The 25,846-nt window shown below is 47.4% G+C and overlaps 1 protein-coding gene across 4 annotated transcripts in view; it reads left to right on the top strand.

The window, feature by feature from the left end:
• The window catches only part of LOC119167875 (uncharacterized), a 596,496-nt gene that overhangs the window by 168,996 nt on the left and 401,654 nt on the right, over positions 1–25,846 (top strand). The window lies entirely within an intron of this gene.

Here is a 25,846-nt window from a genome sequence, read left to right as displayed (position 1 = left end):
GGCATAAAAGTGATAGCGAATAGAGGAGAACAAGGAAGGAGGAGGTAAGAAAAGATGATAGAGAGATCATCCCTCTATTTTTTTACATAACATTGCCGCTCTATCTATTGTGCTGGGTTTTACATAGTCTCCCTCCAAGCCGTGTTTGCCTTTCTTGTCCACTGGAGCCTGGGCGTTAGACAGATAAATAAAGTTTCTAAAATTGTCTTGCCACCCCTCGTAAATAGCATTTCTTACTTTTTATTTATTTTATTTTATTCCGGTCTTTTACATACATTGTCACCCACGCTTGTCAGTGGTTTCAGCTTCTACTCCACCTTACCTTTTTTGGCGTCGTGCTCCACGGTCTACCGCGTGAACGGTCGATTATTTACATTCCCACGACCCCACTAAGCACAACATGGATTGCTACTCGCAAGCTGGCGCCGTCTTTTCTGTATCATGGTGCACTACTCTGAAGATCACTGCTTCGTTTGTGGAGTCACCTAGCCGTCTCTCTATACAGTTGGACTCTCGAAGCTTCGCCTTTGTTATTAAAGGTGTAACTTACAACTTTCGAAGCTGGGTTTATTCTGACATCAAATCTCCTGAATAAAAAAAAAAACGCCTCTGAGCAATTGTGACACTCAGTTTACGCTGATGTTTTCTTTTAGGTGCGAAGCTCTTTAAGCAGTGAATTGTGCGTCCTCGAGGTATGTAGTTGTATAGTTGTAGCTAGCCACCTCTCGTTTATTTCTTCGAGTGCCCACTAGATAGGGGTCCTTGTATATGATGAATACACGATGAAAAGATGCGAAATGGCGGTACTTTGAGTGTTCACTAGATGGATGGACAGACGCGCAGACAAACGGACGGACAGACGATTCACGGTTGACCGATAAAACTCTCTGAAGTTTCGCCCCACTCATCATCATTGACTCCGTGGATATGCTGTGATTTTTTTATATCATAGTCGATTTGAACATGTCGTACCTACCGACTTGTCTTTGCCACTATCGTGGCATCAGGCTAAGGTGTCAATGCTATTGACTTCACACAACATTACGGCCACTTGTTGTGAGCTGAGGTACCAAAACATCCGAAATAGCTGCTTGTGCCTCACCAATGGAGCCATACAGAGGTGTAGGCGTAGAAACGTCACGATATGCTGCGCTACAACCTCATACCGTGCTGTGACGTCAAGATACAAATGATGGTTTCAAGATTAAAAACGTTGTATACGCCAAAAAATCTTCCGGCCACCTCATTTACCAGCTCCGAATGTCGAAACTGAAAGCACGTTTTCAAGTTTGTGTCGAGGGTAAGGAAAGTCTCTGTAGTTTTTTCAGATGAAAGGAACGTGCGTAAAGTTCAAGGAAATCTTTCATAACTTTCATTTAGCTCAAAAGAACATTCATTTGAATATATTGCTACGTACGAGTGGCGTAGTGATCCACACGATGAGGAGGAGGACGACAGCGGACAGACTGGCGCTACCTAACCTGTGTGGCTGGCGCTGCTCGCTTAACCGGCTGTAAATATAACTGTGTCTATACTCTTCCGGGTCGGTCTCCTTCTCGTAACATATTTGGCGGAAGTGCTGGTTATAGATCCCAGTACTTCTCGTAATAATGTTTTGCCAAATAAGGAAAGGAAAGTGCAGACAATGAGCGGGCTGATTTGTAGAACTCTACGTGATCACCGATAACATTAGGACACATCGGTGAACGAAACTTGATGTCAACATTGTAACGAGACCAGTGTCAGGCCCACGGGTCGGCTTTATGCTCTCCCATAGTAGAGTATCTCGTACTCTAAATCGTTAACTTTTTTTCTAAACACACAAACCACGAAAGGGAAATAACACGTTGCAGTATTCTTCAGGAATCACTCACACATGGCCTCCGAGATGGCGGGCTCGCGGCGGGTACTAGTTCATTTCTGAGCCTCTTGAGGGCGTTGTCTTTTGTTTGACGCAAGAATCAACTGAACGTTTTCGTGGCGTTGTTCTTTTAGGTCACTATATCTGTCGCCATTGGTGGTTGAAGGGGGAAGCTGTGACATCGCTTTTCATAGTTCCTCACTTTTCACAACTTCAAACGCGAGGAGATTGCGAAGAAAAAGAAAAAAAAAACCTTATCATGTCCAACGCAGCTTGTAAACACTTTCTCCCCTCTGAATTCCGGAAGCAGGGTTTTATTACATTCTCGATAAGCTTAACCTCTCGAAACCTCTCCCCAGGGCAACTACGAGGACTGTTGTTTTCTGGCAATGTTGGCGATCCAGACACTTTAACAGAAGCGTATACACTCCTCAAGCCTCCGTGTCTGGCTGATATAATTCGGAATGTTGTTTCTGTCAATAGTATTTCTTTTTTTTTTCTGTATTTCTGCCCCCTCACTACCAATTCTCGAATTCCTTTCTTAGTACATCATCCTCAGCTCGAACTGGACATCGTCTTCAATGGGTCCTGCTGTCAGCGTCTCGTTTCGCAGATCTCTCGTCTCGGTACACGAAACTCGACGAAAGAAAAGCCCCGTACCAACAGTTCCAGATGGCGGGAGCTTCGATATCAACCGAAACTCTTCAGTCGTCCAGCGAGACATCGTCGACTGCGGGTCCACGAAAAGAACCGAGATTGACCCGAGAATCTGGCGTAAAAGAAAAAAAAAAAGACCGTTGAGATAAAACAAACAAACAAACAAAAAACCTGGAACATACTTTCGATAATCTGCCGTGTTGTGAAACATCTTCACGTATATCTTCCGCGTCCCGTGTTTTCCTCGGTCTAGTGTCCTTTTTTTGTTTATCTTTTTTGTGTGTGCTTGGAATTCCGTTCGTTCGAAGGAGCAGTCACACTCACGATCGCATGTTCCAGTTTTCCTTTTTTTCTCCTTTTGTTTATTGGTTTTTCATCGATTCGTTTTTCTAGCGTTGTTTGCGCGTGTTTCGTTATCAACTTCACTGACTCCCTCCCTCCCCGCTTCGGCAGAAGCTCGTTTTCTCTTTCTTATACGGTTCAATGCTCTTCGATTCACCCAACACACCCACACACACACGCACCCACCCACAAGCAAGAAACTAGAAAACACACATCGTAACAAACACAACAGCGCGCAAAAAGGAGCAGATGAGGCCCGACCGTTGGTTGCTTCCTTCCTACGCACCAAGATCGCCGATGAGGGCAGGCGATAGGTGGCGTAGTGAGTCCTTGTATAGTGTGTAGAGTGGTTTTAGTGTAGAGAGTTCTACTAGCCACCCTAGTTCTACGTTGTGGATAGGTATACTGCTCGCTCTATCGGCTGAGCGAAGAGAGAGCACACGGGGTTTCACCCCATCGCCTCCTCCTCTTTCTCACCTCTCGATGCGTGGACCTTATCATCGCCGTGGGAACACATTCCCACGTGCTCCCGTTCGATCTTGCTCGGGTATCTTTTTCGCCCGCTGCTGCTCGCATGACCGCAGGAAGCGATGCGGTCGCTGCGTTTCCCGGGAGCTATGTTGTCGACTGGAGCGGCTGCACTCTCTTATGAACTTATCTACTTGAGCTATGTGTAGTTTAAATGCCGTTACCACCGCCATTAATAGGAGTTTTTAGCTTGTACGTATACTTATTTACGTTGCCGTGTCACCGGTTTACCTTGTTACCGGGACACGAGTTCTAGCAGCATTTTGCTACACATACGTAAACCTCTACGTTCGTACATTACGTTTGCCGGGACTCGAGTTTTAGCAGCGTTTTGCTACACATACGCAAACCTCTACGTTCGTACGTAAAGGGTTACGTTTGCCGATGATGACGGTCATGTATGCACGCATACGTTCTTTATTTTAATTAAAACACAATCAGTGCTGCGGCGCAATTATAATAACTTTTAACACGTGAAACTATCAACTGTTTTGCTGATATATAATCACTTAACTCATTAAAGTTGGCTGCGTGCAGAAGGCTATAAGTATAGCCAGCGAACGGTTTTTTAAGCCCCTCTGGTTGAACGTTCGGCGTCTAACCGCATTCGCGAAGAAGTGTGGTCGTCGATATGGCAACGAGTGTGCTGCAAGATCCATTCCTGGCTCGAAACGTTCCATGCAAGTTTTCTGTAGGTCTTCTGACGCCGTCGCATTTAGCGAGCAGTCGTATATGGTTGACCGCGGCGGTTTGTATAGCCGCACTCGCGCGCTATGTCAGCCGCTTGCTGCAGGAGGTCCTCCAGCTCGGACAGCTCCTCTTCTGTGCCGGAACTATTGCGGAGCCAGTGATGGCTATTTTTTTTGTGAGTCGGAAAGAACACTACATAACAAAGTCCAATACGAGACGCACTTACCTCTTAATTTCCTTCTTCTTATACCGCAAAAGAAAACAAAAACGCAGGAGGATTGAGTTAAGCCTTTTCCTGACACTGCGAATGGTGAAGCACCAGCCGAGCAGCTCGGAGAGTCGATCGGATATCTTCAGCCACCTCGCAGGGTCAAGGAAAGGATTCACATTCAATGCCTTTTTTACGAGGGCGATATCACCGCTGAGCGTATATAGCTTGCGCCCAGTCATCGATGTCGTTGATGACAGGGCGAACTGTGCAAAGTCAAACAATGTGTTCGCCGTTGGCGCTTCTGCTTCGGCTTGTCTCGGTGGCTTGCTACGGGCCGTGAACGTAAAGCCTATCCGGCGAGTAGTTTACGTTACGTAAACGTTTACGTTCCGTAAAAACTCGCGCTTGCGCAGATTCTATCTGGTATCCGGTGACACGGTAGCGTAAAGAAGTATACGTACAAGTCATACAGAAATCTGCGCCACTTTTCTGACTGAGGTGGATGTGGTTGCACAAAAAATCTTCAATGCGTCGGCTACAGTGGCAGTGCTGTGTAGGTACGTCATCATGGTCACGTCAAGGCAGATTAAAGACAAATTACTGGAGTGGAAGCTCCTGCAATGCTTTGCCAGCAGAAGTGAAAAAGCCACCTTTTGCCACTGCCAAGATGGAAGAAACATGCTATTTTATGATAGTGCCCACTTAAAGATCAAGTGGCTTTGATAGGTTATGTAAATACTGCGCTAGTTCTATATCAAAAGCTAGTTGTTCCGGACGAAATAACTCACAGAAACGAGTATGGATGACTGAATCTTCAAAGAACATTGCCTCCAATTAGAGGCTAAGGAAAACTAGTAACACTAAGACGCACTTGGTGCACTATGTGACGGGATAAAGTTCCCACATTAAAAACTCGTTGGGCGTGCGAGGGAAACGCTTTGTTTTTAATCGCTGAACGGTGATACTTTATCATACCCCTAGTAAGATGGCCGCCACAGTCGTCAACTTGCTAGAGGAACGGCTTCACTTCTGCGCAATCAATTCCACTCCAGCAATTATTTTTAATCCTCTTTGGTTCACGTGCATATCCGGGACAGCCTGAGTGGCTCTCCCATGGCAGAGTGTGTTCTCTAACGCGTTCACAATCTATTCGAAATAAACGCAGTTTTCTTCTTAGACTTCGAGGGCAGGCATCTATTTGAACCTGCAACTTTCGACTGATGCGTCCGGTTCCTTACCGACTTGGTCGACAGCGGCGGTAATCGAACCATTCACCTCATGATCTTGCTTCTGATCGTTGCTGTGCCTCTGCACGCTGCCTCGCCGCTGACGCCTATCACTTCCTCGGAAAGCCAATGAATCTCTTCACAGGGCTATATATGCGAATCCTGTGAGTGTCAGTCAGCAGACTCTATAGGATTTCGACTTCCTTCGAAAGGTGGCCGCCGCTGCCTGGATTACGATGCGGCGACCTTGGGATCAGAAATCGGACAGCATAGCCTAGAGAAAACCATGACGGATTGCGCTCGCATTCCGTGCTCACTTTCGTGTGTACAACGAACCCTTATAGCGAAGCTTAGCTGGAAACACAGGCACGCATGCGTGACGATGACCTGGGCTGAGCATTCCAGCACACTCAAAAATGAATCTAAAAGAAAGAAAAAAAAAGAAATGAAGAGAAAGCTGCTCTCGATGTGGGAGTAGGTGGTAAAAAGGAAGCGGCTTTTTTTAGTGACGACCCCTGAAGAAGATGGTCGCGATAAGAAAAGGGTTGCATCGCCGACCGCGTTCTTCGCCGGTCGTTTTATTATTAGTGGCGCCGGTTCGTACGTGGATCTTTCCCCCTTCATCGTGGTCCCGGTGTCACTGATCCTCGCCCCTGCTATGTCTCGTGGGTGCTTTGTTTATTTCTTTTTGTCTTCCTTTGTGAGGTGATCTCATTTTGTTTTGAGGTGCCCTTTGCGCCTGGGCGCACTTGTGTGTGTGTGTGGGGGGGGGGGGGGGGGCTTCTTGTTTTTTCGGAAGGCAAGCACCCCTTTGAAATAGCCATTTCTAGCTCTCTATGCCATGGCGAAAACAAATTTTGGACCGGTGGGGGAGACACAGGCCCAGTATGCCACCCACTGGTTAGCCCCTGGCGTAGTGAGCTGCAAGTGCTTTCGAGTGACCGTATCTGAAAGCTGTCCCGCCTACACTTCCCCTCCCCCCCCTCTCTCTCTCACCCGCACATAATGCTACACTAGAAGCTCGTTAATTCGACACCGCTTAATTCGGAAAATCGGATAATTCGGGCGTGTTCTCCGGTGCTGGCAAGCGTATCTCATTCAGCGGTGGTGGGTATGCGCTTGTGTACGCAACCTGTTAATGCTATAGTTGTGTCAACTTGTTGCCAAAAGAGAGCGTGATACATTGCTCACTGGATAGAATGAACCTTCTCCATTGTCAGAATGTTTCGATGTGCATGACTTCAGTGTGCTGCGTATTACTGTAGCCGCTCACTTTGGGGAAGACACTGCGATGTTTTGCGGGTTGTTCGACGTATACCGCGCGTCAATACCAGAGTGAAAAGTGCTGCTTTCTTTCTCCGAAGTCAGTGTACAACCAAAAGGTACCTGCGCACGCATTTGGAGCTTATGGTTTATTTTTTACTCCTGTTCAAATCAATAGTGTTTGACTGAAGTAAAATCTAATATTTAATTACGTACTGGTTACAAATAATGACTGAATGTAACGCAAAACAACACATTGCTTCAATTTCTTTTTTTTAATGTAATATTTATTGTCTTGGAATTACGTGACCTTGACACATTTGTAGACAATGCGTCATGATTCGCGCATGAAATGAAGAGAAAGCTTGTGCGTCCTTTAATGACGTGGAACTCTCGTTAATACGATCATAATCGGCCGCAACCCTGTTAACTCGGGCGGTGATCGGAATATGCCGAGGGCGAAGAAACGCGAATGTGTGACGCAAAAAAAAAAAAAACGAAAACACCGTGCGCGGGCAGCCGAAACGAGGCTATACAGTGTACTACAGTGTAATGGGTCGGTGCACTCTGCATCGCCATCGTCATCAGAATAAACCGTATTCTAATGACGGCAACGGCGTTTCTCGACGATTTTCGTGAACATATTTCGGGTTAATTAAGACAGGGAGGTCTCTAGCTGCGTTCACGTTGTGGACAAAGTCGCGAGTGGCGAATATTGCGGGTCTCGCGCTGCTCCTATGTAAGTACAGGATTCACGGGTTTATCGAGAAAATGAAACTGTTTCGACGTAATAGACGTGTTTATTTTTTCCCTGATACCTTGGATAATTCGAAATTACGTTAATTCGGTAATTTTGCCGGTCCTGCGAGAGCCGAATCATTGAGCTCTTACTGTACTGCAAAAATCAGCAATAAACAGAGATATGGAGCAAAGAATTCCGTCGTGTCGCAGCAGTGGTAGAGTGATTACAGCGTCTGTCTAAGATTGGGGAGGTTCTGGGTTCGATTCCGAATTTCTCCGGGCACCCAGGTTTTTATTTTCTTTTTTTTTGTAACCTGGAAAAAAGGTGCTCAAGCCTGGTGCACCGAGTCATTTCTCACAGCTTCTCTTCTTGTCTCGGCTTCGTGGCCTCTAAAGTTGTGCCTTTCCCTTCAAAATGCTGCCACGACCATGCCTTCGAGAAGTATACTATACTCACACTTCTGGACGAGATGGTCTGTCCTTTCCTCGCTATTCTTTCACCCAGCTCCCCCCCCCCCTCCCCCTCAACGGCGATGAGATTAGCTCCCTTATGGGTTACAGAAGTATTCGTATTCCTTATCCTAAAACCACAATAGTATTTTCTTTAGAGGCACCCTGCCGGCTCTTGAAAGGCCTCTCTCATTACAGCTATGCCCAGCTGCTCGCTTTGGTAATACGCACATTTCGCCACGCGGCTCGTTACGTCAGCTTAGTTCCTTCAACTCACGCAACTACTGCCTCAATTAGTTCGCCAGAAAGCGTGGCGCCTTTCCAGGCGTGCAGTCTCGTGGCAACATGTGGGCGTATTGCGCAGCCGTATACTTGTTGTTCGGAGCGTGACGCACGCGCAAAGTCCAGCAAGCTGTTTTGGAGAGAGCCACAGAACTTATTTATTACGGATCGCAGTTCAACACGTGAATCACGGCTACATTGCGTGGATTCATCCGCGCGTTGAAGCCGTGGCTTCCATCAGAGAGCAAGTGCCATCTTGCATCGTCTCTGCTCTTTTCGTTATACCCGGTGGTTTATCCTCCAGAATTTCAATGTGAGCGGCAAGGCGTGGATAAGTGCCACTCTGTGAAAGAACATAGGGAGGGGGTGAGATATTTCTGATTTTACGTGAGGTACTCCTGATGAAACCCTTAGAAGGAAAGAAGGAAAATAGGAGGAAAAGAACGGCAGTGATGTTACCCAGCCTATAGACAGCCGGTTTGCTACACTGCGCATGGGAGGGGGATGGGGGAGATGAAACGTTTAGAATGGTTTACATCTGAGCTGGTTGGTGATCTTGGATGTCGAGTGGCTGCAGCTTAATTTAAACGTAGGCACGAAAAAAACACTCTCCTCGTATTTTTTTTTGTGTGCACGTTGAAATTAGTCTGCAATCATTCGACATGCGAAAACGCACTCATTGCGCTTTTAGAAACTGCGGTCATTTTAGTAGATGCTGTCATACCGATGCAGAGAACGAAAAATATAAAACAATTAATTTAGTGGAACATAGTGTGACGACGCGGCGGCGAATAAAAAGACTTCGCCGTTCAATAAGTAACCCTGTACGTTTTATTCCTAACTTTTCTGTGGTCAGACTTTGTATACAAACTTGTCTGGCACAGAATATTTGCCTTCACCGCAGGCTTAGCCGTACTACAAACCTGTGCCGCTAAAGAGTACATATTTGTTTGTCGTTGAGTTTTATGGGGCTGTAGTGGTAGCTGCCTAATTTCACCTTGCAAGTGTGTGCATATAACGATGTGCTTCGTGCTTAATAATAAATAAACAATTAATTAATTACCTAGTAATCATTTATTTATTAGTGTACCCTCAAGACATAGAGGGTGATACAGAGGGGATAGGTGCAATACAGTGAACACGGAAAAAGTGACATTAACAACATTGCAGGAAATGAAACAAGTAACAATAGCGAAAAAGAAAAAGAAAAACAACAAATAGGAAACAGAAACAAAAGTGTGAAATTACACCACAAAATGTTGCAAAACTGCGGACTTGAACAGCGCTTGATTCTTAGGGGCAGCAATAGAGGTGGAAGGGTGGTTCCAGCGTCTGCTTATCTTCGTAAGAAAATATCGGAAAAAGTGGTTGGTGTGGCAGAAAGGAATGGCTACATTAATCGGGTGGTAAACACGGGCTGAGAAGTAGGCAGGTTCTGAGATTAATTCCTCTCTAAATAATTGGTTAAGCAGGCAAAGTTTATGAAAGATCGAGAGAAAGAAATATGTGCTTCTAGTGACCAGATCTTGGAGTTCGAAGAGTAGACTGAAGAGGAGTAAAGGGCAAGAACGCGAAACAATAAATTCTATCAATTATTGGTAGATTTCACTCTGAGAAATCTGAATCGTTGATTTCGATGTCACAGAGTTATTAATCGAGGAAAAAAATGAAGATAGCGTTTCATTTTTAGATTTTGCGATGATATCACCATGTGTGACGTCACTAATTTCACAGTCCCCCTTTTTTTTTTCGTATTTCGGCGGCATGGACAAAAACTTGATATCTGTCAAGTTTTCCCAAGCTTGGTATGTTACTTGCCGTCAGAGAACGATGTACTTTATCTTTTGCGAACAAAATCTACGTAATTGTTGTAACCTTAAGAGACAAGAAGAGAGCAGAGTGGGTCAGGGAACAAACCGGGGTCGCCCCGCCGTGGTGGTCTAGTGGCTAAGGCACTCGGCTGCTGACCCGCAGGTCGCGGGTTCGAATCCCGGCTGCGGCGGCGGCATTTACGATGGAGGCGGAAATGTTGTAGGTCCGTGTGCTCACATTTGGGTGCACGTTAAAGAACCCCGGGTGGTCGAAATTTCCGGAGCCCTCCACTACGGCGTCTCTCATAATCATATGGTGGCTTTGAAGCGTTAAACGCCACATATCAATCAATCAACAAACCGGGGTTAAGGATATCATAGTTGAAATCAAGAAAAAGAAATGGACATGGGCCGGACACGTAGCATGTATACGCAGGATAACCGGTGGTCATCAGGGTAACTGACTGGATTCCCAGAGAAGGCAAATGCACGAAAGGGAGACAGAGAGTTAGGTGGGCCGATGAGATTTAAAAGTTTGCGGGTATAACGTGGCAATGGAAAGCACGAGACCGGGTTGATTGGCGGGTCATGGGAGAGGCTTTTGCCCTGCAGTGGGCGTAATCAAGCTGATGATGATGTCATATTCACGTTACAAGGTCATTACATTGTTGTAGTTAATTATAAAAATATAATATGAGTTAATTGTGAAATGATGATGATAATGATGGTGGTGATGATGATGATGAATTACTTGTAGAAGCCGTCAAAATCTATCAGGCCATGCCACTCGGCCCGGGAACTTCTGGGTGGCGTCGCCACCAGCATTTTATATTTGGCGTGTTTTCTCGCTCATACCAAGCCCCTTCTCGCCTTAGGCGTACTGATTTTGCTATTCTGAACGAGCGATTTAGTATCTCGCGAAAAAAAAAAAAAAGCCGCTGTTTCTCTTTAGTGCTTAACTATTTGAGGTCAAACTTTGTATACGAGTTTGCGTGGGACAGTGCCTTCTTGGACGCACGGCGTATAGCCTTATTACACACGTGTGCCGCTGAAGACAGTTCTTTCGTCTGTCCTAGAGTGAATGTGTTGTAGCGTAACTGCACGTTGTTACTTCGCGTGTGCGTTCACGTACAACGACGAAGTGCTTCCCGAATCGAGGCACGTCGTGACTTCTCCGGGCGTGGCTTGTCCCCGTCGTCGGCACCCTCGGTGTGGCTGCAATAAAAGACTGCTTCAATTACGGCCGTAGCGTGTTTCCTTCGCAATGCGTTGAAAAGTGGGTGGCAATTAGACGAGCAAAGAGGGCGGAACCGCGAGGAGTGCGATGTAATTAAGACTGCACTCTAATGTACACCTCGTCCCATCTCGGCCATAGCGTGGGATGATGCTTCTATTTTTTTAGTTGTCGCTCGTCTCGTTTGATGGCATTTTATATAGGAGGGCAAGACTGGCTGGAACTGCAGGAATGGGCTTGTAGGTGCCGCAAGTCCATACTGTGTCTACACAGATAGCTTTATAGTTGGTCGTATATTACGGAAAAAAAAATGCGAGGTGAGTTTTTGGGTTGGTGGGCTCGAGCTCCATTCTGCTAACCCCGATGGCTCTCTGATATATCACAAGCCACATGTAGCGATTGCATCAGCACGTTCGGGAAATAGCTCTGAGTCGTCGCCACATCTCGTAATCGCCCCACGTCTAGCACCAGGAGACTGCGACCCCTCACGTAAAGCGATCATTCCTTTTCCTGAAATTCCTTTTTTCCTTCATTTTTTACATACGAATAACTACATGTGATAGTTAGCGCTTGTCGTGTGTATACTTAATAATGTGTGTCTTCTCTAACCTCATTTGTCTCAGTAACTGCAGCGAAGTATTTTAATTATAAAAAAAAAAACAAATGTCTGTCCCGCCTACAGAACCCTAGCGTGCCTACCCATCAGCTGCGAAAGACAGACGAAGTTGGTTTCCGAGCTAACTTTAAGTGCGAAGCGTATCAGCAGTTGTAAGTTCGTTCAAACTATAGCTAAACCATTTCGTTTGTTTAAGCAACGGTGTTAGAATTCCTCACGAATTCTACCAAAAGGTACAACTTTGCCGACCATGATACTTTAACTTCTTCCGCCCTGCCCCCTCCCCTCCGTGCAGAACACAGCGCACGTTTATGGCAATGACGGCGAAGTGCGCATATCTATATACAGACCTATGAGGTTTCTATGGACGGACTTAGTATCGTATTGACACGTACCCGGTTCTCGCTTCCCTCGCAATCACTTGGCCAGTAGAGGTTGGCACCCGCGTTAGGAGTGATGCTTTGTTCACAACTGAACTTCTGAACACAAGCTCTGTTTCGACGTTCGGCGGTGTCGGTTTCCAGCGCTCTATAAATCACTCGTGCCTCCCGGACGGACTTCTGGCGTATTGCACCGTCACGTCACCCACACACATATAAAGATATCTTCATTTATCATCGACAGAGCTAGCGCCATCTTGAAGCGAAGCCATATGTAAATAGAGACTTCTCGTGCGTACGCTGACGTACATGTGATCGAAGAGACTCGAGGGTTCGGTTCACATGTCAGCATAAATGAAGTGAATCTGATTGGGCAACGTAAGGCATCCGGCCGCTTTGAACTATACGGCTGTCTTTGGCGCACAAGAGTCGCGAGGGGACGCTTGCGAGGAATGACAGAGCTCTAGTTCTCTCTGAAGGGCAATCAAAATAATGGGCTCCTGCTGGCATCATAAACATTTCAAAACGAAGAACGGGGGAGTCTTTAGTATGAGAGGATCCGGTTGGGCTCTTTCGGGTGGAAGAGTTTCGAAAACGCACTCGCTCCTATGAGTTCCAGAAGGGCCTACTACACGTCGCTACAGAAGAATAAACATTAAACAAGAATACAAGCACCACGCTTTGACGAAGTGTTGCTTCCGGTCTACACAGAGACGTCTTCAAGACATCCTTGTGAGCGATTTCGGGTGATTTGTGTTTCACTCCTGCTCTGAACTACGACGTCTTGAAGACGTCTTTTGTGAGTTCTTCGGGGTCACTTTTGTTTGTCAGTTCTGGTCCAAACAGAGGCGTCTTCTGTGAGCTTGTGAGGATCGCCTTTGTCACTCCCGACGACTCGCCATACTGATCTGAACTGAGACGTCTTCTCTGAGAACATCGGTTTCACTTTGTTTCTTTGTGTGACTTATTGCGAACACTCAATCGCCTTATTAGGCACGTGGTACTGGTGTTTCCTAACCCCCGCCGTTAACAAACCGAACTCATTTCCCCAGTGCGCCCGATCGTATGCAACTGGTTGCGTACTTTTCAGCTGCCATCGACTCGATTGTGAGATATTAGACATCAAAAAGTGAGGGACAGCTCCGACACTCTGGCCTAGTGACAGAGCTTTTTTTGTTTCTTTTTTTCAGATGTGGTTACTGCAGGTTTCCTGGATGTTTTCGTAGGTTTCTATTTTCGCTTAATGACTTTCGCTTCTGCCGACGGTTGGCGCAAGTGCGTACATGAAATATGAAATGGCCAATCTGCGAGTGCCTATACATATATCATCGCGACGTCTTGAAAGAAAATGGACTCTCTGGCGTGGCAGTCGTCTCGTCTTACCGGACGCTCTTTCCTTCACCGGTTCGTGCAGTTCTTGTCCGTTGCGGTGGCCGATAGAAAAACTTGGAAAACACTCGAGGTTCGCTTTCAAGAGCAGGACCTGGTAGCGTAATCGGACCGTTTTCGTACCGCCTTTCCACTCGCTCTAGCCTAGCTTCGCTTCTCAGTGAAAACCTCATTCGTGTGTACGAAATCCGAAGTGGCGGCGTACTCTGGCTCCTATATTCATGCATAGGACGCCACGTAATAGGGCCACGATGGTGGGACGATGCCGCTTAAAAGACGTAGGCTCTTTCCGCCATCAAGCGGGGGATAAGTCAAGCTGCCGGAGAACCTACGGTTATGTGTATCATTAACGCTAAATGGTGTATAAACAGGTCGCCAATAGGAGGTGGTATGCGTTGTCGTCGAGCGGCTAAACGTATCGCGTCACGGAGCTACAGGTCACAGGCTCCAATTCCCGGTCCCACTAGAACTTTGGGTTTTATTATTTATTTATTTGCGTCTAGCTCGAGCCTTCGCTTCTGGACAACGCAAATTTTTTGCCCACAATCGAGGACGCCGATGCCGCCGACACCGGTATTTCTATACGAAAACGAGCTCTTCAACGCTGTCGTGTTAGAATACCTCTCGGATTTGACGCCCGCTGGTTTGACTGATGGCACGTCCCTTTAGTCTGGGCTTCCCTTACTACAACGCCATGTCTGTGACTCCCCACAAAAGCAATTGCGAAAAAGTCTCTCTCGTCAGTTTATATAAAGTCGCAACTATTCACACGCGGGGGGGGGGGGGGAGAAAGCAAACTGATGGCGGGGAGTTCCGGAAAGCTTTCTCCTTGATTGAGGCTCCCAACGCTATACGGCTGACATATTTCGCGCTCGTGCACGTACACCGAGCGCATTCCTTGTCTCTGGTTGCCCTCTCCGGGATTCCCACTCGTATTTCAGCGAGATCGGGGTCCTGTAGCTGTATCATTCCTCTATGTCTTTTATGTCAATGGTCTTTTTTTTTTCTCGCTCGCCCCTTTTCATTTCGCCTTTTTTTTTTCAGCCAGCCGTTCTGTTCGTCATATTGCGCGCTTGGTCGGGTAGACGGATGTTCTCGGATGCCCTCATGCCTTACCGTATTAGGCAGGGGGCGAAAATATATAGGTACAACGCTCACGCTATACTGCGGCGTCCTTGTGACACAGTGAGGCTACTGGACCTTGCGTTCAATAGGTGCGTGTAAGCCGTGTTGCAGTCTAGAACATTGTCAGTTTCGTCTGTACGTATCTTATATGTTTTGCAGTTAGCGTCGTACGATAAAACTGATAAGATTGATTGAAGGGGACACTACCATAATCATAATCGGCCTGCTGTATGTCTACTGGGAGACGAAGGCCTCTGATGATGATCTCTAACCCACAACGTGCCGCGCGGAGTCGTTACATTTGATGCGTGCGAATTTCTCGATTTCGTTCGCCCCCATATTCCAGAGTTGCCGTATGCTGCCGAGCTAACGAGCAAAAAAAAAAAAAACACCGCAAGAAATAGCTCTAGAAATGATGATTTAATGAGTGTATATCCATTCTTGGAAATATCTTTTTTACAACAACAACAACAACAACAACAACAACAACAACAACAACAACAACAACAACAACAACAACATCATCATCATCATTATCAACATCAACAAGAACAACACAAACAACAACAACAACATCATCTTCATAATCAACAACAACAACAACAACAACAACAACAACAACAACAACAACAACAACAACAAGTGTCACTCAAGCACGAAGGGGAGTTGGAGCAAGCGTCCGCCGCGTTGGCGTAGCGGTTACGGAGCTCGGATGCTGGCCCGCAGGTTGCGGGTTCGATTCTAGTCGCGCTGATCGCATTTAGATGGATGCGAAATGGTTGAGGCCCGTGTACCTGTGCGATGTTAGAGCACGTTATAGTACACCAGATGGTCCCATTCTGAAGCACTCCACCATAGCGTTTCTCATAATCACGTCGGGGTTTTGGAATGTAAATCCCCAGATATTTTTATTATGTGTTGAGGAAATCAAATCAATTTTTTTTCGTACAGCGACATTATGCGCAACTGTGAATGAATGCACTTATTTACTTTTCAACATTTCCTCCTGCAGGATGGTCCCATTCAGTTGAATGCTTGTTTGCTAGTGCGTGATTATCGTTACTTGTCCGTTCCCCCAACGAATGAATGTTTCACTTCGGCACTCATTTATTCAAAGCCATAGACAAACAAGCTATTATTAATGGCAAACGTGCCGTTATTTGCAATTTCCCAGCAAATATAGTTATATTTGTGATCAACGAGTGCACTAAGACTAAAAACGTGACAAGCGATTGGAAAATATTTTACAAACTACTCGGCAAAAATAGAAGCCCAGTGCTGCTTAATATACCACAATAATAACACTGCTGTAAACATTCTAGCTCCCCTCTTTCTCATCCACCTTCGCGCGTTTGAAGGGCAGCCATACACTGGTAATTGTTTCGACAAAAAACTATAAAACCTGATACAACTTCCAAGGTCAACCGGAATACTCGACATTCGGCTATGGCGATCGCCGTCGGGTCTTGCGTTTGTCAAATAGAAATGGCTGCCTTGTTCCTTCCCTTCCTGGGCATAAGTACTTTAGAGGCGAAGCATCTTATGCCGGTGGCTGTGTTCCTCCCTCCATCACACAGATAAATCGCAAAATGATCGCGACCACAGTCAGGTTTTTCTTGCCGTTGGTCTCCGCGGTTGCCGGAGCTATCTCAGAAGCCCCGGTTGTGCCTTTCGTTGTTCACTGAGAAAATGGACACGCATGTATACCCATTCAGAGTATACAGAAACGGAAGACAACCGTCAACAGAACATTCTAGCAACAGTTCAGCGCACAGGAAGTGAGAGATCGATGAAGAATGCAACTGCAAAGACGAAAATTGTCAGGGCCATTCGGGCAGGATAAAGCGAGCTTCGTATCTCTGATCGTAAAATAGATTGCTCGTGTATGTACTTCATCGCATCATGTGTAAGCCCAACTTTAACGCGTTTAGGTGTCAAAGAACACACGTCGGAGTGCTTGCCTCGAACTCGATGTCATGCGATGCTCGCTTGCACTTAAATTGCAGCGCACCGGAACAACTGAAACATCTTTCACGTTTTACCCGCAGTTCGCTTTGATGAGCTTCGTATACTTTTCTGAAGCGAGGTTCGATTGGCGGAAGAAGCTTGCCAGCTCCTTGATTTTCAAGAAACCGCGCCTCAAGACCAACAAAACAGGAGGGCCTATGCACGTTCGCTTGTGGACGGCACTCTTTGCACTACCCATTCATGGCCGGAGCGTTGATGGGGGCGCTGGTGGCGGCGTTTTTCGCAGCGCCGCCCGGTCAGAGTCTGACGTCTATAGCGGTCTTGTGGCGTTCTTCGTTGCCGTGAGACAGAACGCTTCTGCTTTTGTTAGCATGGAATCACGTTCGATGTCTCTGGCGTGTGCGTTGGGGGACCAGCTGTTTAGCAGTGCTGTAGTCATGTCACCGGCAGCGTTGTTCACCCACAGCGTTTGTCAGGTAGAGGTTTGAATGTTGGTGCTCCTGATTAGGGCGACGTAGACGAGCTTCTGTGGGTGCCGTTCACCATCTGCCAGCTGCTCCGCATCCATACAAGATTCCCTTTAGCGTAAGATGGCGTAACTGCTTTTTTTCTTCTTGCGTGTTGGGCCACGTTCGGTAAGTTCGTAGTATAGTTGATTCTAGTTCACTCTAGCTCGTAGCCTGATACCACGGTCTTTCGCTTGCGCAGTTACGTTCGTCGCATCTCGTCACACTGCGCGACGGCTGCAGCCCCCGTCTCGTCAAGTTATTACGTCACAGGTCCCCTCGTTTGAACAAACACACAAGCACGCGTGCGCACCGGCCAACAACAGCCGTCGCCTGCTTCCCTGCGAGCAACAACTTCGGTGACCTCGACCGCGCTGCCGTATAATGAAACAAAAATTCGCGCCGTCGTCGCATCCGCTGGGAGCGCCCCTGCGATGCTAAAGAAAGACCGCCAACGGCGACAAAACGGAACGCGCGCAACGGACACACGAGCGGCCATTGGCGAGGCGAGGATGAGTAAATGGGGAAGAGATGGAGAGATTTGTTACGCGCGGATGGGAGAGGCGAGCTATGTGAGGCAACCGGCGTCTCCTTTGTAGCCTATATGCTTATAGCGCTTTCTCCTCTCCTGAACATTTCCTCCTCCTAGAGCTGGAACTGGGTTTGAAGAAGGGAGGGTGCCAAGGGTATGAAAGAGTGTGAGGAAACTGCAGGGGGACTCGCTTGGAGCTGTCTCTGGGACATGGAAGGGGGTGTGGATAATAGCGTGTTGGGAAAGGGGTGACGATATCTAGAAGTTACGGAGCCGCAAGATCTCTTGCGATCACAAAAAGCAGATGGTTAGCGAGGGAGAGGGTTTAGGGTGAGAGTGTGTAGCTATGTTGGGGCGCGCGAAATTGGGTCACGAGGAGACGGGGTTAAGACGGAGGGGTGGCGGCCCCGGGTAGAACCTCGCGCAGTCGTGCATGCGTCCGTCCGTGCGTGCGTGTGTATGTGTGGCGGCTCGCGCAATAGCGGATGTCGCGTAATTCTTGGCAACGGGTCCCCCCCCCTCCCCCCTCTAGCGACCGAAGAGTTTGCCCGAGATGAAAACAGGTGAAGCGTGCGTGTTTCGGGTGCTACAGTTTATTAAGAAGAAAGAAATTGGCATAGTGCGAACAGCTACCGTTTTAGCGCCTTCCGTGCACCAAGCGCAGGTCGCTTGAAGTACACCCAGAGGCCGTTCATTCGCTCGCGGTGCAGCCAGGAGCCGCGACACAAATTCGATTGTACTCTGCAACAACAACAACAACAACAACAACAACAACAACAACAACAACAACAACAACAACAACAACAACAACAACAACAACAACAACAACAACAACAACAACAACAACAACAACAACAACAACAACAACAACAACAACAACAATAACAACAATAACAATAATAACAATGACAATAAGAATAACAACAATAATAATGACAATAAGAATAACAACAATAACAACAATAACAACAATAACAACAACAATAACAACAACAATAACAGTAATAACAATAACAATAACAACAACAATAATAATAACAACAATAACAATAACAACAATAACAACAACAATAACAATAACAACAACAATTACAATAACAACAACAACGACAACAATAATAACAATAACAATAACAACAACAAGAGAAAGGTCAACAATGACGACGGCTGGTGGTGATGTCAAGAACAGGAATTTCAGAGCACATCGAACACTGAGAGTATTAATCAGTATCAATTCGATTGGGTTAAAGTGTAAACTTGGACAATTAGCACCGATGCATGATGTTAAACAGTTCATACGACAAAGGACTAGCTGGAAAAATTCGCTAGGTATTTTATGAATTCGCCTAACGCGACCTGACGGCGTAATTTTCCTATTTCTTTCAACGTCTTATCTGTTAGCTGATTGTTCCACGTGAGTCGATCGCGTCTCGGCGGACGGGGCACCGCAATAGGAGAGGGGCGCCGTGTGGCTCTCGCCGAGTGGTGCCCCGTCCTTCAACCGCGTGAGCCATCTTTTCTCTCTTCTTTCTGTCGCTCCTGTGTGGCGATTGTTCTCCCTTCTTTATCTTTACTATTCCATTTATCTCCTTCTCCCATCCCCTGCAAGGCACTGCGCCTTGTCGCCAATCAGGCAGACAGAAATTAGATGTCATTTGCCGTCACGGACGGCCATTTTTGGCGACCCCGCGTCACGGCAATTAACGGGCGCCGTACTCCCCCGCTGACCGTGGGAACGGCGGGCGCATGAAAGAGAGCCGAGAAGTGCAGAATGGGGTGCTCTTCTTCGAACGTCGCCGCCGACGTTTGATCCTTTGTACCTGCGGCGGCGTCTGCAGGGTCGTGGAAGGCCGCGATGTACCCCGAAAAAGGTTTAGACTACGGGACGCACCGGCTGAGAGCCAAACAGTCTGACCGTTCCCACGGGAAAACCGTGGGAAAACCTCTGGTGGCCAAGCCGTATGACAGCACCCCAACAGGTTGTCACTCTCGCTAGATGAGGGCCCTCTCCTAATTAAAAAGGGGTGGGGTCAAATATTTTTTGGGGCGGAGTTTCCATCAATGAAACGCGCATGATTGGACCCATGTAAAGCTGTCTTGTCCCCAAGGAAGGGAGCGAGGGGACACGAGGGGGATTTAAGCGCAGGATTTTGCCCTGCTAGACAGTCTAGTCGCTGACCAACATGGTTTAGAAACAGATCAACAAGTATCTCTTCTAGAAGTTTTTTAGTGTGGCTCTGTGTCGGCTGGCCACCTAAACTTAGCCGTTCGTCTAGTTGTGACGCGATATTAACGTCTGCAACGTAGACATCGGGACTTCACCTCGAGTTAGCTCAACCTGCCCGAGGTCACCTGCAAGCACTAGCCTCCCGGAGCCACCAGCGTTGCAACACCGCCGACATTGCAGTCGTGCCGAACTCTCTTCGACTTCTCGCATCCGATTGTCGGGGACGCAACGCTGCCGGTCATCACACGTATGCCTTCATCTGTTTATATCTTCGAACTTTCTCCTCCGTAGTTCTATTGTTGTTTTTGTGTAGTTTGTAATAGTTCTCTCTCGTAAGCTGATTTATTGTTTTTTATATGTATTTTGTTAGTTTTATTGAAGTGTTGCATTAGATCCCGTGTGCTGCAATATAACTAGAGTAAAGTTTGTTTTGTTTTCTCACGTCTCTCATCTCTTCACTGTCTCTGCTTGCGTACGGAACGAACTAACCTGCTGTCATTCCCGTCGCCGACTTCGCGCTGGCGACGCTAGAGTGGCAGCTTGTAACATTCGCTTTCCTTTCTTCAAGAACCACGCATTCGCAAAACTATCACTATATTCATAGTATGTGCCTCTGTGCGTCCTACCAGAAGACTATGATTGTCATAAACGGGTACGTGCCACGAAGATTGGATAAGCCCCGCTACTCATCATTGGTCTCCGTACAAATGGTTAGCCAGCGAAAGCTGAAGCGTGCGGCCCCGGTGTTAAGCAGTGGGTTCAACCCGACGCTGTACTGAAGTCTTTCACAGTTATTGGTTGCATGTTCGTGCTTCTTAATGGGGTTAGATGCAAGCTTGACCCGGGGTATGACACACCGTTTATTTCACATGCCACACAATGTGCCTCGCACAGTCCTGGAGGAGTGTAATGAACGGCTGAATGGGTTTCGCGATGCGTTAATCACAGTGGTTGTCCTCGAACTACGGGCGGTCACAGACGTTGCAGTCGAAGCCAAAGGGCCGCTGCGGAGCTACTCCCGCCGAAAGCGGTCGTTGGACCTGGCGAACGCGCTCCCGAAATCATCACGTCCAAGCCGCAACGGCACCTGTTCGGCGCAGGCACTGCACCGTGTCGCACACGGACAGAAAGAAATTGGGCGCCTTTTTCCCTTCTTACGCACCACGCATTCATTGTTCGGTGCGTCGTTGTTGCAAGCGTTTGACATCTCGAGCTGATTCGGCGGCGTGCTTTTCAGGTTCCGCCCGCCATCGGCGCTTGCTGTTCCGTACGCTACTTCGCGCGGCTGGGAAGGCTGTCGGAGGATCGCTAGATGATCCGGCAGCCTTCCTTGGTCATCGGAGCCCGGCGAACGCGAGCTCCCTCGTTTCCACTGTCGGCGCTCTTCTCGAGTTGCCCATGGCGTACCCATGTGGAAGGAAGGCTCCAGGCGAAACTCCAGGGTCATGCAGAAGAAAATGTTCGCCATATTCTTTTGGAGTGCGTTAAATACGCGAATGAAAGAGAAAAATTAAAGAACAAATTAGCAAGTTTGGACAGACGGCCCCTCACAATAAACAAACTACTTGGACCATGGCCTGAGATGCATCTCCAGAAAAAGGCAATAATCTTCCTGACAGACTTTTTAGTGGAGACCGGACTGGACAAGCGCCTACGACTGACAGCCAGAGATGGGTATTTAATAAAATGTGGTCATATATATACTGACATTAGATTAGTAAGGTGTGCGTGTAAGTAGTTTATGACTGTGTGAACTGCGCGAAGAAAACTGTGTATTGGCATGATAGTTGAACTGGTTTCACTGTGCTATTACGTTTTTTTTTTCTTTTCCGTATTGTTAATTTTGGGTACCGTTCTGTATTATTATTTTATTTTTCGCTGCAGAACTTTGTGATATGGAGTAGCCGAGGCAATAGGCACCTCAACCTCTCCACAGCAAAACAGTTAAAACAGAACACAACAGAACAGGAGAAACTGAAGCGCACGTGCTCGGCGCCACGGCTGCGACGAGATGGACGACGTCACTTACAACGCAGCCAATGGCGCGAGTGCTTGGGTACGACGCTGGGAATGGCGTGACTGATAGGACAGCCAATGGAGACCGCTCGTGACACCGCTGACGGACAGTTTTTCGTTTCTCCTGGCCACGTGCGGTTTTCGCTGTGAAATGAAGAAGGCAACAGTTAAACCAACAAGAAATGGCTGCGAAGCGACGGCGATGAGCCGAAGATTGTGACTACGTGCAACGGGGAAATACTAGTTGACGGGAAAGGGAACAGTGGCTGCGAGAAGCTTCCGAAACGATGGAAGACCTGCGCCATCTATGAGAGACGCGAACTCTCTGTTTCAGTGTTTCAATTTATCGAGTTTGGACATCCGGGTCGTGTCTGTGACTGTCCGTGGTTCAACTCGAACATCTACGCGCTCAGAATCATCCAGCAAAACAAACAACTTACCATCACCCAGCTAAAGCCCATCAACGACGCAGAAGCAACCTTCATCGCCTGGAAACAACCTATAACAACCAAATTAGTCTTCAGAATCGCCCAGTTTCACCGTTTCGAGCCTTGCGACCCAACGTTATTTTGCTCTGCCTCTCTCGTCGGCCCACTTTGGATCAAGCGACGATGTTATGTGATGACGTCATCATCGTGACGTTACAATGACGACACGATGTTGTTACATATTCTGGCAGTCTGTGACGTCATGGTTTGCTTATCATGTGACGTCACCACGTTTGCGACCTTTTTCATTACTCGTGTTCACGTCTCCGACGGTCACTTTTCACGTTTCGTAAGGCATTTGCAGCTTTCACCTTAAAAGATACAGTGTGCTTTTGAATCGACGAGAGGTGATGCGCGAGCTGTCGCACTAACGCGGTTGGCCTTACAGGAGCACTAGGAGTGTAGCCAAAGATATCTCCGGCGTTCCACCGGTAAACAACTTACGGCGGGGAGGCGAAGGTTAATGCTCGCTTAATGAGGCTAACGAATGGAACGGTTGGAGAGACGGAGGTTAATGAGGCTGTCCGATTAGCTATCATAGACGTTTAGATGGTGAAAGAAAAAAAAAGCGAGTGACTGATGGTAGGGAGAGAGAGATAGAGAGAGAGAAAGAAAGAGGGGCATGGAGCTACATCAAACACGTGCACCAGACAAGGGGCACTGTCTCTACAAGCCAGGCAGTCGATGTTGCCTCTCGACATACACTAGGTCCTAATAAAGTTCTAATCTCGCTCACGTGACAGGTATTCTAAAGGAGATTGTGTGTGCGTCTAGCCTGGTAAGCTGACAGCGGGCTAAAAGCCACGAAACCAAAATGGCAGGCTGCAAACAACAAGGCTGGGAGGCAAAGTGCGTGATGGGTTGTGGGCGATTACGCAGACCTCAGAATAAAAAAAAAGTTTTCTTGACGAGCGTCTTAGTTGCTAAATAATGGAAATAATAAAAGAAAAAAAAATGGGCTTCAACTTCTGTAGTTCGGAGCACGAACTTTGCTCAGTTTAAAGCGTATTCCTGAATACGTGTCGTTTTGTGGTGGTTGGGGGCTTCACGATGTTGCTGATACTTTACAATATGATGCCCACGTAAACACACTGGCAATTGAATGATGCGCCGAGGTGTTAACTCTCATTTGATTCACTTTAACGTTTATCAACTGCAATGACCTGTCGCCTTTTTATTTTATTTATTTCCAACACAAAACAGTCGGGGGTTCCCCAGGCAAAATGATGCTACACTTCACGACTAAGAACAGCGGTGCTGTTCTCAGTTGAGCCTTTGACGTCCCAGGGCTGACGTAGATCGTCCCAGGGCTGACGTAGATAGGAAGTAAGTGCCACGGATACGTGCCACTCCTCCCGCTACGCCCACCACGCCCACCACGCACAACTCCTACAGCTCAACACTACGTCCACTACCCTTTTCGCCAAACCTCTAGCTTCATTCCTACTGCATTAAGCCCACTACGTTCCACTTCATGCTACCCCACTGCATTCGAATTACACTTCATTCAACCAGCTGCAATTGGCGGCGAAGTGAAGGCTTAAGCCTCAGTTTGCCATCTCGGAGGCCATGCCACCGGCTTCGCTGTTTCATCAGCGTCCGCCAGGCGGAGCTGGCTGAATTGTTTAGGGTTAAGAAGAAAGTGAAGGAAACGGAGACTGACATGTGGAGAATGGGCATGATTAAGAGGTCCGCACTAGAGATCTATCGAACTTTTAAGCAAAAGATTGCCAAGGAAAGGATCTATGATAATACTCGGGGTAGTTCTCTACTGTTTGAGGCCAGGACGGAAGTACTGCGAACCAAGACATATCGGGCCAAATACGAAGGGGTAGACACAGTATGCAGTGCGTGTGCAGAGGAAGAAGAAACTGTCGAACACTTGATAACGTTCTGTAAAGGGCTTCACCCTATAGTTCAGGATGATGGCGCAGAGTTTTTCAAAGCACTGGGGTTTAGGAACCTGGAGGGCAAAATAGACTTTAAGCAAGTAGACTTAACTAGAAGGAGGTTATCTGATTGGTGGCCAAAGTCAAGGCACGAGTGAAAATTAAACTCTTCACTGCAAAGTACGAATCCTCAAACTCTCTTTTAAGGAAAAAAAATAAATTTAGTTTTTGGTTCATTAGGTATTACGGCTTGGTGGCGCTAGCCACCGCCCGATCTAAAGGGTACAGCCATATCCATCCATCCATCCATCCATCCATCCATCCATCCATCCATCCATCCATCCATCCATCCATCCATCCATCCATCCATCCATCCATCCATCCATCCATCCATCCATCCATCCATCCATCCATCCATCCATCCATCCATCCATCCATCCATCCATCCATCCATCCATCCATCCATCCATCCATCCATCCATCCATCCATCCATCCATCCATCCATCCATCCATCCATCCATCCATCCATCCATCCATCCATCCATCCATCCATCCATCCATCCATCCATCCATCCATCCATCCATCCATCCATCCATCCATCCATCCATCCATCCATCCATCCATCCATCCATCCATCCATCCATCCATCCATCCATCCATCCATCCATCCATCCATCCATCCATCCATCCATCCATCCATCCATCCATCCATCCATCCATCCATCCATCCATCCATCCATCCATCCATCCATCCATCCATCCATCCATCCATCCATCCATCCATCCATCCATCCATCCATCCATCCATCCATCCATCCATCCATCCATCCATCCATCCATCCATCCATCCATCCATCCATCCATCCATCCATCCATCCATCCATCCATCCATCCATCCATCCATCCATCCATCCATCCATCCATCCATCCATCCATCCATCCATCCATCCATCCATCCATCCATCCATCCATCCATCCATCCATCCATCCATCCATCCATCCATCCATCCATCCATCCATCCATCCATCCATCCATCCATCCATCCATCCATCCATCCATCCATCCATCCATCCATCCATCCATCCATCCATCCATCCATCCATCCATCCATCCATCCATCCATCCATCCATCCATCCATCCATCCATCCATCCATCCATCCATCCATCCATCCATCCATCCATCCATCCATCCATCCATCCATCCATCCATCCATCCATCCATCCATCCATCCATCCATCCATCCATCCATCCATCCATCCATCCATCCATCCATCCATCCATCCATCCATCCATCCATCCATCCATCCATCCATCCATCCATCCATCCATCCATCCATCCATCCATCCATCCATCCATCCATCCATCCATCCATCCATCCATCCATCCATCCATCCATCCATCCATCCAT

The sequence above is a fragment of the Rhipicephalus microplus genome, chromosome 6, assembly GCF_043290135.1.
Source record: "Rhipicephalus microplus isolate Deutch F79 chromosome 6, USDA_Rmic, whole genome shotgun sequence".
Classification (NCBI taxonomy): Eukaryota; Metazoa; Arthropoda; class Arachnida; order Ixodida; family Ixodidae; genus Rhipicephalus; species Rhipicephalus microplus.
This window is presented reverse-complemented; position numbering and strand designations above follow the sequence as displayed.